We start from the raw sequence: 18,829 nt of genomic DNA, 5'->3' as shown, positions 1-18,829 counted from the left end.
GCAAGTCTTCCCACCCCAGAGGATAGAACCTCCCTGGAGGTGTTGACAACCTAAGTGATCTGCTTTAATTTCCTTCCTCCCCCCCGATGATATAGCTGAGGTTAGTCCTGCTTTGAACAAGGGGTATGACTAGATGACCTCCTGAGGTCCCTTCCAACCCTAATATTCTATGATTCTGTTTATCTCCTAGGTAGGTGACCTCTCTGGGAAACGGGGGCTGTAGCACTGTGGATCAGACAGGGATTCATTGATTCATAGAGACTGAGGTCAGAAGAGACCATTATGATCATCTAATCTAATCTGTACATCACAGGCTATAGGATTTCACCCAGTTACCCCTGCACTGAGCCCAATAACTTGTGTTTGGCTAAAGCATGTCCTCCAGTCTTGCTTCGAGGACACCAAGAAAATGAACCACTTCTCTTGGTTGTTTAATCGCCTTCTGTGACAGTCAGCGTCCCGACACCCCCAGGGTAAAATAAGGGGTTTGAAACCTAGAAGAATAAGCAGCTGAATCAGTTGATCGTTTACAGTGTTATTGTGCTCTAAAAATATGTTGAGTAAGATCTTTTATAAAAGCTTGCAATGTTCTGAATTTGAGGGTCATTATGAGAGGTATGTAGACTGTGGTTATGAATGTATGTATTTGTGTAGATATAAAACTGCGCTCAGAATTTGTGCTGCAACATTCAGCACCCCCTTCCAGGAGGGCAGTAGGCACGGGGTGGGGGCTGCCTCCCCAATCAGAGGAGACTAGCTCAAAACACCTAGCACAGTACAACCAGGAAAAGACAAATGAGGGGCCATTAAAGTTGATGGGAAAACACAAACATCTTGAAAGTGGGGGGGAACATCTTGGAAAACTGAGAAAGGAGGGAGTTTTCCTCATTTTGAAAATCTATAGCAAGTGAAAAAAGAAAAAGAAATCTCTGCAAACCCTGTTAAAAGGGGAGGGGTTTGAAGTCAAAGGTATCCAGAAAGAGAGGGGCAGCCTCTAAGCGGGAAGCTGTCTGTGAATCCCTGGATCCCCTTTATGACAGGGGGTAACTGTCACTGCCAGGCAATGGGTAACGTGTATTAAAAAAAGGGAGTTTCTCTCATTTGAAAGTGTAGAGCCTCGGCTGCCTACTTTCTGTGTAACTGGTACGTGTTTGCTTCCCCTTCAACTGCATCTTTGACTCTGTGGCCTTTCTAGCAAATAACCTTTTTGTTTGTTTTTTACCCCGAGCAGTCTCTGGTGTGCAAATTGAATGGAGTGTGTTTACCAAAGCAAGTGGGTATCTGGGGGGCTAGTTCTCTGCCTTTGGGGATGATGAACCAGAAGGGAAATCTGAGTGTCTGATAGTTAAGATCTCAGAGTGGATTGATTTGGGAGACTCGGGACAGAGAGAGCTATTGGAATCACCCTGCAAGGAATAACTAAGGCTGGTGAAGTCAGGGTGAGATCCTTATACTCATGGACAGGCTACTAGTGTCCGGTCTCTAGAATTAAGGTACGTAAGTTTAAAGGGCAGGCGGTAACAGAACCCCTGACTGGTCTGGGAGATCCCCAAAATGCTAGCACCTCAATGTTAAACGGCACAGCCATTGCTTCTTGTTCTGCCTTGCCCCACGAAATGAGAACCCACGAATACCAGCATTTTCTCCCCATGAAGAGACTTTAGCACTGTACACTTTTACACCTCTCCATCTCTTTTGATGTACTGAGCCCATTGGGCTCCTTGAGTCTCTCACTGTGAAGCATTTTCTCTAGCACGCAATCATTGTTGTGGTTCTTTTCTGCACTCTCTCTGAACTGTTACCATCCTTTTTAATATATGGATACCAGAACTGGCATTAGTATTGCAGTATCTGTTCACCAATGCTGCGTACAGAGGTACACTTATCTCCCTTCTACTCCCTGCTCCTGTTTATACACCCAAGGATCACATTTGCCCTCTTTGCCACATCTCGTTGGGAACTCATGTTGAGTTGCTTGTCCACTGTGACCCTTAACTCCTTGTCAGTCACTGCTTTCCCAGGTGCAGTCCCCTATTCCGCAGGTAGGTTCTGCATTCCTTGCTCTTAGCTGTGTAACTTTGCATTTGGCTGTTTTAAAAACACACAGCTTCCCAAGTGATTCAGAGATCGCTCTGTAGCACTGCCCCCTTCTCATCATTTACCAGTCCCCTGATCTTTGTGTCATCTGCAGATTTTGTCAGCAGTGAGTTTCTATTTACTTTCTGAACTGGACACAGCATTGCAGGAAGGATCTGTTTCACTAGTGGTATATTCAGAGGCAAGAACAGCTTCCTGCTTTTGTTCAGCATTCCTCTGTTAATAGAGCCAAAGTCGAGGGTAGCCTTTTCAGCCACAGCTTCACACTGAGCACTCATATTCAGCTGGTTATTCATCATGACCTTCAGAGTCACTGCTTTCTAGGAAACAGCCTTTCATCTTGTTAGTATGGCCTATATTCCTTTTCCCATGTATCCAACCTTGCTTCTGGCTGCAATAAAAACATTTCTGATTGTTCCCATGCTACTAAGCAATCCAGATTGTTCTATACAATTGACCTGTCCTCACTTATTTACCATCTCATCAATCCTTGTGTCATCTGCTAACTTGGTCAACCACAATTTTACATTTTCTTTTAGATCACCAGTAAAAATATTGAATCCTGATCCTTGCGGAAGCCCACTAGACACACACATGGCTAACACCCGAGTAAACACCCAAGGAGCCTGAATGTGGATCTAGTTACTTTCCATGTCCCACTCCACGCTGTCAGAAGTGTTAGCACAAGCACAGTGGTGGTATCTGCCGACTACCACATTCACGCACATCCCTTCTCGGGTGTGTACAAGGCCCAGAGATGGAAAGGGACTTCATATCACTCAGAGCAGCAGGGAGATGCATGTTTCATGGCAGGTTACTTTGCTTGGAGAGGAAAACACGACTAACTGAGCGGCCGCCTTCACTGAGACTCATCTTGAACACATCAGCCTTAGAGAGGACAGTTGATTGTGTCTCAAGGAAGATGCAGCTGCATAGCTGCTTTTCTCTTTTGTGCACCACCACCACCACCCCTCCAGTCTCCATTTGCATAGCATTTCTGCAGCTCCGTCCCCTTCCACAAGGCAGGATCCTGCATCCACGGAGGTCACAGTGGGTCTTTGGTCACTGACTCCAGTGGGACCTGGACCAGGCTCACGCTGAATAGGGGTGGTGAACATGGAGTGCTCGGTAACGAATATTGATCTCTACCCCCAAAGTGCGATTCATGCCCTAGATTTCTAAGATGAAATGTCGGACTATCAGAGGGGAGCAGTCAGTTTCGTACACTTCCCTGAAGGTAGATACAGACCTAAGATCAGCGATTGCAAGCCATTCAGGCTGACGGGGGTTTATCTACCCAGCCAATGGAGCAACCATTGCAGGTCATTCTCCTAGATGGCCTGAGGGGTGACTGGGAAAAAACTGCCTGAAGCAGAAAGATGACCTCACACCTGGGCCCTGTAACAAAGACATCATGGAGCAATGTGGTAAGTGGGCCCACACAAGCACATGGAGGCTGGGGATTTTTTAAAAAACAGTTTCCTTGGGAAAAGTGTGTGTGACTCAGGCTAGACATGCTCTCAAGTGATCCTTGGCTTTCTACCAGAAGGTCAGTTGGTTCTGTTCTGTTCCTGTAACTTAAGAGGAAAGCCCATCTAACTCAATCTATAGCAAAGCCTACGTTTACATGAGACTAAATATGCCAGCAGGCGATTTATTGCAAAATTCCTTCCCCTCCAGAGTCCTATTCTGTTTGGAGGAGGTTGCAGGTCATCATGGATAAGTCTACACTGCACTGTATGCCCAGGGTTCAAACTCAGGCTCAAGCCTAGTCCTTCTGTTTACACACAAATCATGCTAACCTAGGGCTCGGACCCAGAGTCCCAGAACCCCACAGGGTGCAGGGTCTGAGCCTGAGTCAAGCCAGGATTTAGGGTTCAAGCTCTATTGCTCTGCCATATAGATGCAGCCCCACTGACCTTGTGTTCTGGGAGCTCTGCCAAAAGTATCCCACAATCCCATGGCTTCTGACTTCCAAGTTCCTTTGTCTGCTGGACAGTCAGGTTTGGTGGACAGTCAAGTTTTCCCACACACTATTGCAGCCACCTTTGGGAGGGCGCTAGGAAGTCTGGGATTGGGGTGGTGGGACTCAGGCCTACATAATGCAGTGTTAGAGGCTGGAACCCCAGATTGGGAGCTGGGGTTCAACAATTCCTAACCTGGAGTTACAAATGAGTGTAGACGTTCAAGCCCTAGGTTAACAAACCCAGGGTCTGCTAACTTGAGTTCTCCTAATCCTGGCCTTACATTGCAGTGTAGACAGACCCTGCATCACTGGTCACGGATTCCCAAAGGCTGGATGAACTGCATGATTTCACCCTGAGACTGGTAAAGGCCAGAGGCCTGTCACAGGAGGGGAATGCACTCAGAGATACCAGAAAGGGGACAGAGGTGCAGCTAGCTCTACATCTGCAACAGCAGGAGATATGGCTCTACGCTACTATAGCACTCAGTGGAAACGGTCTCGCTCCAGACCACACTTCAGGCACACGGAAACTTTTACTGCTGCTGCTTTTGCCATCCCTCCCGTGCAGCTTAGCGTCAGAGGTTGCCAGTCCAGCACCTTTCCCTAGCACTAGAGGCCCTGATTCAGCAAGGCACTTACACACCTGCCTAGATGGACTTCAGTGGGACTAATTCACATGATTAAATTTAGGCAGGCGTGTAAGTGTCTTGCTGAGCTGCGGCCCACATGTGCACAGAAAAGGAGCAGGAAGATTTACATGTGCGCACACAAAATCAACCCAATGTCGTCACGCTCCAAAAGGGTTTACTATAGCTGAGCTCTTTTCCCATCAATCCCTGATACAAACCTGTGATGTGATACACAGCATTGCCACAGCATCATTCAGTGCAGCGTAACCACTCAGAAAACTGCCACTTCAGTACCATAAATCTTCCTAGTGAACAGATAATGCCCTGGTTCTTTCCCTTTTAAACCAGTCAGGTCACTGAGCGCTATCCTATTTATAATCAATATTTCATCTGCCATCCTTTTGTTTATTGACCTTGGAACTATTCCACATTAATTCATCAGACTGGCGTGTCCTTTGTTACCTTGACATTTACTTACTGTTAATAGGGTAAATGCGTGATAAGTATTTTTAAAGATTCTGTCCCCTTTCATACATTCCTGGGTAATAATTTTATTACAGGACTCTCTCTTTCATCTGCGTTATCTGTTTTCCATGGACAGAGGCCCTTCATCAAACCAGATAATTCTATTTGGTGAAAGACGCTTTTGTGGAAAACCTGATGCCTAATTTATGAGATAAGCTGGACTGACAACAAAATGACCTTCTCCCTCTATCTGGTTATTAAATTGTTTGTGATCTAATAAAATGCTGGTAATACACTCTGTTTCAGCGGGGTTTTAATTTCCTACCTGACATTTAGATTAAAAAGAGTGTGGATTCAGAGAACGAATTTGTCACAGTCTGAAACAGACTCTTGCATGGAAGCTGAGCTCTACCACCCCCCTGAGCACCTAGGAAGGGATTCTGTTCCCCAGCCCATTTGTTTGACTTTGAGAAAGTAACAGCTCATGGTACAGAGAGTCAACACGGCAAGATATCCCTCCCCCTCCACAGAAATGTGTTATTTTCATCTGTCAGTGTTGGATATGTAATAACCGAAAGGATGATCTACACACAAACACACACATATCAAACCTGCCTTTATCGCTCTGCTGATTGCAGTGTTGCTACTACACTAATAACAGGTAGCCACAGAACAGCAGACTCCATTTCTTTGTGGAGAATGATTCACTCCACTCTGCTAAACACTCGTACCCCAGCATGGTCCTAGTGTGGCGTGTTAGGCTTTTGTCTTTCAGAAGAGTCGTAAGATCAAGTTCTTCCCCACTTGAGATTCTTATGCATTTATTTATGCTTCTCTGTAAGCACCATCGCTGCAATACCTGGCCACATGAAGGTTAACTAAAATTAAGATTTCACAACAGCTGTTTTCACGGTAGCATTGTTAACACTGGCGTATGGGCAGGATATTATACTAACACATTCTACCTGTCCAAGGGACACCAGGAATAAACCCTTGGGGCCACATTCTCAGATGCCGATAATCCATGGGGCTCCATTTTGGCCCACAAATTGTTAGGAAAGTTCATTTTTGACAAACAAACATTGGCAGGGACTTGATGTTTCCAAAGCTGCCTTTGCCACAAATGGGCTGGAGACTTATTCTTTCAAAATGAAAGCTGGGATAGATTTAAACACTATAGCTCCATCCATGGTTTCCAAAAGGACGGTGACAGCTGGTTTCATGAATTCAGAAGGACTGAGAGATGTCTCCATGCCACACATTAACTCCAAAGTGGGATGGTCTTAGGTGCCTCCATGTCAATATATGTATATTCCTTTGAGCCACTAATAGCGAGTCACTGGGGAAAATGTTGGAGCAGATCTTTTCCCCATTATTGAACAGGAGCTAGACGTACAGCAACATAAAAATCTTTGCAGTTCCTCTCCTGAATTAATGCTGTGAGTATTCCAAACCACGTGACTTTTGACTATACTAGGAAGCCTGCTCATTTAACCCTGGACCATTTACTGTTTGGAGAATCTCATCCCTAATTCTTGGAAAAGTCTTTTTCCACCAAATCAATGGTATCCATAGGTGTTTCTTATTAACAAGATAGTAGCAGTATTGTTCTGAAGAGGCATTTCCCTAAGGGGAAAATCAGAGTCCTGGAAAGGCTTCTTTGGGAAAGCTCCTGCTAAAGCCAACAGAGAAACCTCTCAGGAGAGAAACTCACCCAGGAAGTTGTAGGAAGACTGTGGGTGTGGTGGTGTTTGTGTATGACTTATGTATCCTCATCCATAGGCAGTGACCTGCTCTGCTGTGGTGAAGAGTTATACCCCTCCCATCTTCTCTCCAAAACTCATCTGCTCACCCATCAGAAGCAGCACACTGAACATTGGGGTGCTTATGCAAATTTCAACCACTAAGCCATTAATGTCTACCCATAACTAAGAGGTGACTGTATCAATTAGTAGCTGCTACTCCTATGTCAGGCCATCTCCAGCACCCAGTAGGAACTCTATGAAATGAATGCACTGGAAGTGAAGTTGCCTATCTAGGCTCTATAGTATTTGTGGGCCCAAGATCAGGACCCCTCTCCTTGTTTCGATAAAAGCAAAAAAGTTTCTCTATAGTTCATAGTCTGTAGTAGAGAAAATGGCCATTAAAAGCACAGGAGAATCCCAATTGTTCTTTAATATTAGCTGTGTGGAACAGACATCTAATTTAACACAGGCTTTGTGCTGTAACCTTGTTCAGCAGACGCCAGCAGAGCACTTTTCTCTGAAAACACTGTATATGTGGTCTTTAAATAGGCACTAGGAGTAAAGATGAAAGAAGCCTCCCCACTGGCTTGTAACATTCATACTATTGTGGGAGCTAAGCATGTACCTATTTAGGTGAATGAGAAGTTAGAGAAGAAAGAACTGAGAACACAAACTTTCTTGGCTACAGAAGCTCTATAAGGTTTCTCAATATCTGTGGAAACTGATCAAAAAGCTTTATATGCAACCTGTACTTTCTCTAAGTTCTTCACTTCCCCCTAGAACCACAGCTCTACACTGCTCTATAAGAATTCCCCTCTTTTCAGTAGAAAGAAGCCTTCTAACCCATAACCTAGTAACCACCCAGCATAAGCCAAAGAATCTGAAAGAACAGTTGGATCCAGTTTTATAAGGGATCTCATTGGCTCTAATTGGGGTGGGGACACAGGACTGTTGAGTTCAGCTGTGGGCTGTTTGAGCTCCACTTGCAATTATAAAACCCTTCATTTGGGAGCTCAAGTAGAGATAGGGAAAACAGGAGAGCTATGGAGAGAGATGTGGGTTGCAGAGTTTGCCTTTGCAGTGGTTGGTTAGAGAAGTATATTCTTTTAGCTAGAAGCTTTTCTCTCTTCCTTCTCCACTCCAGTTCCCAGTAGAAGGGTCCATTTCTAGTGAAGTAGTCTGTGGTTTTTAGTAAGTGCATTTTGCTCACATGTGACTTGTGGCCTCCTCTAATAAACCAATTTTTCACAGACTAGCTAGAGCAGTGCCTGATCTATCCCACCTCACTTAATTATCAGTTGAGCTCCTATAAGATAAGCTTTCAGGTTTATCTGTTTGAGGGGTGGAGATTGGTTAGATTTTTACTTTGAAATAAAGGCCTTTGTTTTCATGATGAATTAATAAAAATGTTTACTTTAGGTCCTAGATCAAAAGGACCACTGTAAATCCAGAGTGGTTCCACTGATTGCAATAGAGATTCACTGGATGTGGATGAAATATGGATTCAGGGATGGTGGTATTCTATGATAGATTAAAAAAGGATTAACATCTTATTCAGAGAGCTCCATACCTGCCAGGGGGAATGAGACCCTCCTTTCTAGTCACCAGCTACCTACAGTCATGTTTCCTCTGTCTTACTGAGAGTAGCAGAATGCTCTGCTCTTGTTACTTAAAGGAAGCAAGGAGGGGGAGTGTATTACAGACACGGCAGGTTTTTATGCGTTAGGGGTGTTTGATCACATGCTGCATCCTGGGAAAGGTACTTTCAGCATCCTAGCAAAATGCAGTGTGGAACAGAGTGTTTAGCATAAATAGTTAGTACATATTGTAAGGGGCAATTCAAGGTAAAGTGGCTTGTTAACATCTCTGTCCTTACAGGACAAAAATGGGGGTTTGTGGGTTATAGATTGTTTTAATAAACTATAAATCCAACGTCTCTGTTCAATCCATGACTTTTGAGTGTCTACCAGAATAATAAATTTAAGCTCCCAGGCTCATCTTTTGAAAGTGTTCTGCAGGTTTCTTTTGAGGATGAGGACTGAAAGCTCAGATTCAGAGTGACTGACTTTGTGAAAAGTGTTCACCCACAGGTGATAAGGTGTTTTTGTCTATCATTTTCCCGGGTGAGTTCGTAGCATTTACTGCACTGGATGAAGTCCACCATACATTGCGAAAGACAGATGTGGGATTCATGGATCTTGCAGTGTGGTGGGGCTGTTGATCATTGCAGCAGTGGACATACGACTGTAGGTTTTGCATCTGTTTTTCTGGCAGGGTCTGGTGCTGCTTTGAGTTGGTGTGTCCTGGTATGTGGGGCTACAACAACACTGCTTACACAACTGAAACAAGACATTTTGCAATTATTGAAATGTTTCAGATCACCCAAACCAAAAGTATTTTGGTTTGGAAAAGTTTTCAAGATTTTTGACTTTTCATTCCAATGCGGAATGGGATTTTTTTTTTTTTTTTTTTTTTTTTTTTTTTTAATCTTGACCTTTTTCACAGGCCAGGAAAACCACTTCCCACCCAGTACGAGTAATTTCTCCCATCTCACAGATAGGGAAATTGAGGTATAGACTGGTTACATAATTTTCCCAAGGGCATGAAGGGAATCAATTGCAAACTGATGAACAGAATCCAAGCCTCCGGCCTCCTAGCCCACTGCTCACCTCTGCCTAAATGCATGTATATGTATGTGACACACATTCTAGCTGCCCTTAAACTGGCAGGAGTTGAAGATAGATGAGTGAAAGTGTTATACCTGCAGCTAGAAAGATAAGGGAAGTGATGGCGGATGAAAGAAGAAGTGTTGATTAATTCCTTGAAGGCTGTTTGATGCCTTTAATTTTGTCTTTTGGCAGTACTGTTAATCTCAGTGAAACAGTAGAATATGGAGCGCAGTGTGCTGAAGGACTCTGGAGCCTTCCAGGTGCTGATTTGCTGGCTGCACCTCATCTCCCCAGAAGGCAACATGAACGGTGTTTAAAGTGACTTCAAAAAGAGTAGGGAAGGCATCACCCCTGAAGAATCTGCTGTAGCTTTCTGTTTACTGTGCTTTCCCTTTGATTGCAGCCATCCTACCCTGGGCTGGGATCTTCTCGGATCTCACCAGCTAAACATGGTTAAGCTTGGTCGTCGCTGGGATGTAACAATCATGCGCTACCTCACAGCTAGGATGTTTTCTTGACTCCCTGCTGGAAATTTCCTTTGTTCGCTTTCACTCCATTGCCCACAACAATGCCCATGGCCTTGTCATGTAGGTGACGAACAATTCCAAACACTCTCTGCTCACTTATTATTGCCAGCTGATCAACTCTCACCAGGAGACAGCCGCCTGATGTTGCCCCATGCAAAATCACACTTCCATCCCCTTGCCAAACACAAGCGACAGATGCATCCAAGGTCATTTTGTTTGGTGGCCTTTTTAGTACTGAGGGGGAACCTGCTCCATTTCCATAGGAAATTTATTCTCATGGCAGCAAGTGTATGGGGAATTTATCCTTTTTTGTCAGTTTTATTCCTTTCAGTCATTAAAGCGTAAGTGGTTTTTGCAGGGTTATGGCGTGTTTGGCAGTTTGGTGTGCTATAAAATATCATTTCTTTACACTTTAATTCCTTAACCATTTCCAATTATTTTTGGGGTGTGCATCATTCTAGCTCTGGGTACACATAGCTTAATCAGTTCTTCCCTGGGCCTTGATTTCCTCCTTGCTCCATTTTATGATTCAGCCTGTAGATGATTTACTTTTCTTTTTAAATTTAAAAGTGAGTGTGACGCTGCTTAAAAGGCAAAAATTGACAGCCCTGCAGCCTTCCTGTTTATCCCCAGGTGCTGCCGCAGTGTGCCACCCACTAAGTGATCCCTTCTGCTCATCTGGAGGGATCAACCCCGTGGCAGAAAGAATTGCTCTAATTCAGCCTCTAGGGTTTGTTCAGTCAGCTGAGGCTGCCCACAAGGTTGTCAGTCCTTATCATTAATGATAGTCAATAATAAATGTGCTGATTTATTTAGTAATTGCCGTAGAGGTGCCTGGCACTTTACAGAACCAGGGCCTGATTTTTTTTCTCCAGCCAAGCACCTTGCATTGACACATCGGAGTGTTTTACACCCAGTTTGCATTCCCTGCATTGGCTGTACGAGGAAGAAGAGAATCTGGCTCCTGGGCCCTGCCCTTTCATGCTTACAATCTGTGAGTTTGCTCCTGTGTTGCCTAATCTATGGATTGTGTATTAATTATATTGATTACTTAAGAGTTCCCCGTCAACTCTCTGAGGTCTGATGGGTTTTTGTCCCAAGGTCAGGCTGGTATTATTAAAATGACTGGTTGGTTGGGAACCCCTATGTGCATGGTTGCAAGATGCACACTTAAGAACATCCTTCTGTATTTGTAATAGTTCTATTAGTACAGTTAGCAAAGTCGACCAACACACTAACCCAGCCAGGCAGCTGGAGATAATACAGAATGTACATCTGCACATCCACATACTCGCACCATCCCTTGCAGAACAACCTGAAATGTTAGCCAGCATCTTCTTCATCGTCATCATCCTGGCACCTCTCAAGGGTTACAACTCTCCATTCCCAAGCACACAGGCTGGGATACACTTTTATACTATTATAGGCAGACTCCACTATGCCTAATGCATATTCAGTAGGGGTTTCTCCCCTCTTCCTGGTTTGTGTTTCCTCACCCTACTAATGGTGGGGTGCCCTTCTCCTATAGGTTGGTATATTAATGATCTCAACTTATCATATACATCAATCCATTGTCAGGGCCCTCTTGTGGTCAGACATTTATGGAGGTTCCTATCCTAAAATATCCAAAAGCTGGCCTCAGTTCAACGTTCTTGCCGTTGTCTGGTGTAAACCTTCCCCTTGAATACACCTGTGCCAGATCCCAAAACTCAGGGTGACCATCGGGCCATTTATCTGTACCAACGTTCACAGGACTCAAAGCCTAGTGCTAATGGCTTAAGCCAGTGTCTTACAGACTTTTAGTGCTTTTAGCTCCAGCTGTATTTAGCACAATGAAGTGGTAAGTGATTCCTAGGCTGCGCCATTGGCATGGAGGTGACTGCATCCTGTGTGGTTTCAATATCTATCAATATTAGTCTTGCTAATCTATGGTTATTTTCTTGTGATTGGCTTATTTTACTTCTCCATCCCTCCTTTCCCTTCAGTTACACAGGGGGAGTGATCCACTTGATCCACCTGGGTTGGTGTCCCTGGACCTTACGAAAGCATTGAGTCTTTAGGGAGAATGGATGCCTGTTAGACTCCTGTTCCTTTCATCGCCAGTTCATTAAGTGGCTTTCCCTTTCCTGTCCTCTCCTGCCAATCTGCTTAGTGTGTGTTTAGTTTATTGTTTACACGCTATCCACCAAAGGTAAGAAAACACTCACCCAAGGGGCTAAGCCCCCTTTACATACATTCATAGCACAGAAGATAATACCGGCAACCTCCCCTTGAATTCACAAACCAAATGCTACTAATAACCAATTGGCTAGACTGTGCAATCCAGACAACGTATCCCAACTCACCCAAAGTGCCAGCTGGCAGTCAGGTCTCCTGCCCTAAAGTCTAGGCAAATAACAGGCTGTGCAGAGTCCCCTGAAAGTCCACAGCTGGGGGCTGTGTTGGACTAATGGATGAAAGGAATAAGTCACAAATCTGAGGGTCACTTGTCTGTCGAGCTCTTGTATCCCATATTCAGGCTTGTTTTTAACAGACTGTGGGAAAGGGCCCCAGGGGGTCCTTCCTGGGAGACTTGCATATGTGCATGTTTGCTCTGTGTTCTTCCTCTAGACCAGGTATGGAGAGAGGATGAAAGCCTCAATATAGACCGATATCAAAGATCAGAGCACATGAAGTCCTCTCCATTTTATGCACATCAGGTGCGGTGCTCAGGCTGCTGGCGAGTGGCCAATCTGGCTGGCCGATTAGATGCCATTTTGGAAAATATAGTTAGTCGGTCTCTAGCTGGGTTAAACTAGGAAGAACTGTCACGCCACATTGGCAATAGTATAGTCACAAGTTCATGACCAGCTAGGTCCTTCCCAGTTGTCACGGTGCTGTACACCACGGCCCCTCAGAAATTCAAGGCAGCAGTGGGGACAGAACTCAACTTCTCATGCTCCAAAAGCACAGGCTACTTCCACCTGGGAGAAAATCCCTTATCTGTCACCATTGAGGGGGCTGGGACCCCAGTTGGACAGCTCAGATTCTACCCAGCAGACAGCAGTGCTGCACATCTACATTAGCCCAGTATCTTCAAATAGGCCCAATTTACATTGGACTAGCCATCAGCAGCACAATTCCACACACAGCATGACGGAAGGTCCCTTGGGTCTGCTGAGCAGTTATTTGGCTTAGCGTTGCAGGCCAAACCTAACACCAACCTTGGAGCTGCTGATAAGGTGCAAGCTTGAAAGTTGGCCACTGGGTTTGAGCCACTGGGCACCAAGATGGTAAAATTGACCACACAGCTGTCTGTTCCCCATCCACCATGCACCCCGCTCTTGTTAGCTCTTATGTTAGACCTACAGGTATGTAGACTCACCGAGCTTAACTACATGGCAAAATATTATGACTGAATATGATTTTGAGTTTTTTGAGTTAGGTGATGACGATGATAATTGATTTGTATTGCTGTAACATCTAAGATTCCCCATCATGGTCCGGGACCCCATTGCGCTAGGTGCTGGACAAACATAGAACAAAAAAACAGTTCCTGACCCAAAGAGCTTCCAGTTTAAGTATAAGGTACAAAACTCAGTGGTTAGTGTAAGCCAAGACAAATTAGGTTCGGTATCATGTCAGCTAGCCAGGATTAAATCAGTGCTGAACGTGATTGGTCCTGCTTTCCAGTAACTAAGAAGCTGCTGTAGTCAGTATCATGCCATCTCCCTGCATCATCCAAAGCACAATAAACTGTTGCAGTCTGTTCAGGGCCTGATAATAGCCCTCCTCACCCTAGGGTCTAAGCACCTGAGAAGCTTTAATATCTCTTTTCCCTTCTCCTGTGAGTTAGGGAATGTCTATCCCTATTTTACAAATGCAGCATTAAGGAACACAGCAGATGAAGTGATGTCCCAAAGTTGCACAGGAAATCTGTGGCAGAACCAGGAACTGAACCCCCTGTCTCCAACCACAATCTAGGGCACTTTCTACTAGATCAGACTTCCTTCCATGCTGGCGTAGGCAAGCCCCTTCCTACATGATTTGATTGCCACAACACTGACACTATACTAGCGGGCGAGTTACGGGATTTCTTGACCAGCTCCAATGGGGCTGTTGACAGGTGCCAGATTGAGCCATTGCTCACTCTCCTCTTTAAATTTGGGTTTGTGAAATCACAATAATTTCTGGAGCAAACAATGATAATGTCACCAACAAAATATTACTGGTCCGTTTCTGGCTACCTCATGCTCTGGTGTGCAATGGTGGAGAGAACGGGGCACAAGAACCTATCCCTCCCCTTCCTGCACACCTGCTTGGTGCAGCAGCCAAAATCTTGGTGCCTGCACTCTTTGTGCTTATAAGAGGAAGAGCGGTTTATTAGTTAGGTTGGTAGCCTGGGCTTTAGGAAACCGAAGTTCAGTTCCCGGCTTTGCTACAGACTGCCTGTCTGACCATGGGCAAGTCACTTTGCTCTCTGTGCCTCAGTTTCCCATCTGTAAAATGAGGGTAGTTGCATTCTCCTGCCTCACAGGGGAGTTGTGAAGATAAATATATTAAAAGATTGTAAGGCATCAGATATTACACTGAGGGGGCCATAAATGCCATAGATAGATTGCACTTTTCTGTCATTATCGGTGCTACAGTAAACACCCCCAAATGAGTGGTGACAGAAATGCAGCCTGGCCGCGTCTCTGCAATATTTCACATCCTGCTCCTGGTTGGCGCTGTCAGGTGCTACTGTAATAAAAAACACAGGTAAATAGTCAGAATTTCCTGACTCTCATTTCAGATCTTCCCCTGCTGGCCCTGATGGCGCACAGCGAAAATGAAAGATAATAAGAAAGAAAAGTTCATCAAACTTTAGCAAGTCTTCCAGCAGAGTCTCTTAGAGCACTGGAGAAAACTCAGGCCTGCTGTTTCTTAATGCATGGCAGCTCAGCCCTTCTTAGTCAGTAGGTAAGCTAAAGCCTGCTGAATAAGGTCTCTCTTTTTTTTTTTTTTTTTTTTTTTTAAAGCAGCCTCTATGTTTTGCAGATGCAAATGTTAGCACTTATACATCTACCCTGACTGATTGTGCTTAGAATCCGAACTAGCAGAGCATGTGGTATGTCCTCCATTAATGATTGGTCCACTACCGGAGAACAGCTTAGTGGGGCTGGAAGCAGATTGCTCCTGTAAGTTAGTGTTACACTAAGTACACTAAGTGTACACTAAGTGTTACTTAGTTAGTGTTACACTTACAGCAAGCAGCCTGTACTTAAGACCTGACATTCCCAGATTCAAAGCCTGATGGTGATCTAAACTGGAGGTTATTACATGCCCACATTCAACTGCAGGTGAACAGTATTGCCTATAAAACTGGGGGAGGTTACTTATGGAAACCAGGCTCATAACTAAAGCTAGGTTCATGCCATTTTAAGTTTAACATTTTCTAAATGAATTAATGCAAATGACTTTCACCTCCTGGCTGACGTTTCAATGCAAGCAGCTGAGAGAACATGCAGGCAAGCTTTGCAAAGGGGAAAAGGAAAGAAAACCACCACATCTAAGACATTACTTTATATTAAAAACCTTGAAGGAAATATTTGCAATATCCTGTGGAGAATAGTAGAGGGCAAGATCAGTGTATGAGATCCAACCTGCTAAGCCACATCCTACAAGTTGGCATTGCATTTTCTCACAGATAACTCTCTTTTATATCCCAGGGATAGAGAACAAATGAAAGGCCTGTTGCTCCCAGCTTGCCAATGTTTGCTGCTTTCAACTCCTAATGAAAGCTATTACCATTTCAAAACCATCCAGGCCCAAAAGGGAAGATGCACTTAAGGTTTTTTAAGTCAGTGATGGGTTTTAAGTGTGGTAAGGATTTAAAAAGGAGAGGTCCAGAGGTCCCTCAGGAGGCATAGCACAGCCAAGGACAAAGGAGTGGGGAAAGGTACCTTTGCACATCTCTAAATCTGGTTGTGTCAGGGATTGTCTGGACTGCTTTAATTTATGGTAACCTCGCACAGCAGTCTATGGCCTTATCTGCGAGCCGGAATAGGCCCTAATAGATACATGAACATAATAGGAGGTAGTATCTTGGCAGGCCCACTGATGGGGGGGGGTAATGGGGGGCAATGGCCAAAGGGCCCGGCAATTTAAAAGGATCAGGGCTTCTTCTGCTCACAGGCCCGCCCACACTCAATTCCACTCCCACCTGGCTCCCTGCTGCTGCTTGTTGTGTTCCTCCCCCCTCAAATCCTCCTGGCTGGTGCTTGCCACCCAGGGGAAGGTGGAGTGTGGAAGAGAAGAGGGGGACCGAGTGGTGCGGGAAGGGACATGGTGGTGATCAGGGGAAGCGGGTGGGCCTGGGACAGACTGTGGGAGGGGCTGCTGGTGGAAGGGACAGGACGGGACTGTTCTGCCCTGGGGCCCAGAATTGCTGTCGGTGGCCCTGTATCTTGGGCCGGATCTCCACTACAAAGGTAGGTCAGCATGAACCACCTTGCGTCGACCTAAGTGTGCATGTTTCTGCACTTAAATTTGTCCCCCCTCAATGTAAGTGCCCAGTTTCAGCCACACATTCACACCACCCCTGCAAGCGGCACTGAACCCTGGGCGATGTACTGAGATCAACGCAATGTGAGTGTAGGCACCGTATTATTATTGTCAGTCCCAACAGTCCTCCAGCAGCTGTCCCACAATGCCCAACACTGACCACTCTGGTCAAAATTACGTACTCAGCGCCTAGGGGGTCACAGAGATGGGAAGACCCCTCCCCCCTTTAAATCCTGTGAATTTCTTTAAACGCCTTTTCTCCATCTTGGCGAGATACCATTGTCATGTGCAGCTGCCCTGTCACCCATGCTGGCTACATGTTCCAGATGCGCTCCAGCTTGGAGTAGACAGGAGATGCTGTATCTCCTGAGCCTGTGGGCAGAAAAGGCTATGCAAGCACAGCTGCGGACCAGCCACGGAAACATGGATGTCTGGGAGCAGATGGCACAGGGGACACAGGAGCAGGGATGTGACCGGGACCAGCAGCCATGCTACTGGAAAGTGAAGGAGCTGCAGCAGGTACACCAGAAGGCCAGGGAGGACAAAAGTTGATCTGGTGCTGAGCTGCAGACCTGCTGTTTTTACAAAGAGGTGCATGCTGTACTTGACGGAGATCCCGCTACCACCCTGCAGACCATGATGGATCTCTCCGAGGAGCCTGAGACACAGGTCTGGGACGTAAACAGCGAGGAGGAAGAGGAGTATGGGGGGCATGCCATGAGCCAGGTCCTGTTTGAGACTCCAGCACAGACCAGTCAGTCCCGGCAGTCGAGCACAGGTGAGCCCGAGGCCCGGGAAGGAACCTGTGGGAAAGTGTGTAAATTTCTTTCCCATCATACTGATGGAACCCCCAGTTTAACAGGACACAGCGATCGGCTTGTCATTAGTTTTCCTCATACTAGAAGAGGTAGAGGTACAACTAAGAGAGGCAGCATTGTCATCTGCTTTTCATTCCCCTGTAGAGATAGACCAGGGGGCCATGTGGATCAGTTTGCTTAAGTACACAGGGACGTCCCTGGCATCCTCCTGAGAGAGCTCACTGAAACTTTCACGTCTGTACTCTGCAATCCTCTCCTGAAGGTTTCTAGGGATGGCCACCTTATTTCTTCCTCTATGGTAGGACACTTTTGCACGCCAGTAGGCCATACTTTCCACCATTGCAGCACACAGGCCCGGGCAGTTTCAGGATGTCAGCAGCAGCTGTTCTCTCTCCGCCTTTGTTATCCTCAGGAGTGAGATAGCAGCTAAAATCTGTGGAAAATGGTGCCAGAGGTTCCTGCATCCTGTGCTTGCAATGCTTATGACAATAGTGTAGAGCTGTACAGGCTCTATGCCTCTGTCAGAGATGGTGGACAGTGAGCACAGCCATGAGGGCTCATGGGATTTTTTAAAAAGGCAAAAAAATTATGCAAAATAGCTGACATTACAGGTGCAAACAGTTGCACGGTGGGAAGTTGACCACTTGTTTCCAGTCACCCTGCATGATTCTTTCTGCCCAACCATGCATTGCCAGAACATCCCAAAGGAGAATGCGCTGGATAGTGGAGGGTTGAACACTGGGATACCTACCCAAGGTGCACCACACCATGCATCAACGTACTCACCCCTGGTGAGTACACGCAGTGCAGAGGCAAGGAGCCAAGTATACCCGTGCACAAGCGCTATATTAACTGCGACGGCTTTATGCTGACGTAAGTTGTGTTGAGAAAAATTTGTAGCATAGACATGGCTTCGCTTTGTGGTTTAAATAGCTGAAGGTGGTTCTCAAAGTCCCAAGACTTATTTGTCATTAGGCCTGGCCAGAAAATAAGAATTCTGTCTCACAAAAAATGTCAAGGTTTCGAAATTTGTTTTTGTTCCACATCACAGCCAAACCAAGACCTTTCAAAATTGTTCATGGAAAAGAGAAAAAGACCAAGCACAACCTCAGAAGAGCCAGTATCTAGGGTGCTTGTTTGTAATGCAAATAGACTCAAGGTCAAGACTCTGCTCTGGAAGGCTCATATCCCAGGTTAGTGCCCTAACCATCAGACTAGAGAGTCAATCTTTCCTATTGGAGCTGTTCTACTTTATATATATATAATTAAATATCCACGGGGCTAAAAAGAGAGCCACTAACTGTATAGCCCCATGGCTATGGCATTCACCTGGGATGTAAAAGATAGATTCAAGTGACTGCTCTCAATCAGGCCGATGAACCTGGGTC

General features: G+C 45.5%; 1 long non-coding RNA gene across 1 annotated transcript; it reads left to right on the top strand.

Moving 5' to 3' along the window:
* The first annotated feature begins 8,083 nt into the window (after nucleotides 1-8,083).
* LOC137159858 (uncharacterized) lies at nucleotides 8,084-12,211 on the top strand. Its single transcript, XR_010921749.1, has 3 exons — nucleotides 8,084-8,093; nucleotides 10,974-11,092; nucleotides 12,084-12,211. It is a non-coding gene; the product is annotated as an uncharacterized lncRNA (long non-coding RNA).
* Nucleotides 12,212-18,829: the final 6,618 nt, after the last annotated feature.

The sequence above is a fragment of the Emydura macquarii genome, unplaced genomic scaffold (genome assembly GCF_026122565.2).
Source record: "Emydura macquarii macquarii isolate MOO-44397 ecotype Brisbane River unplaced genomic scaffold, CSIRO-AGI_Emac_v2 contig_1947, whole genome shotgun sequence".
NCBI lineage: Eukaryota > Metazoa > Chordata > Testudines > Chelidae > Emydura > Emydura macquarii.
The sequence above is the reverse complement of the archived record's forward strand: the minus strand, read 5'-3'. Positions and strand labels throughout refer to the sequence as shown.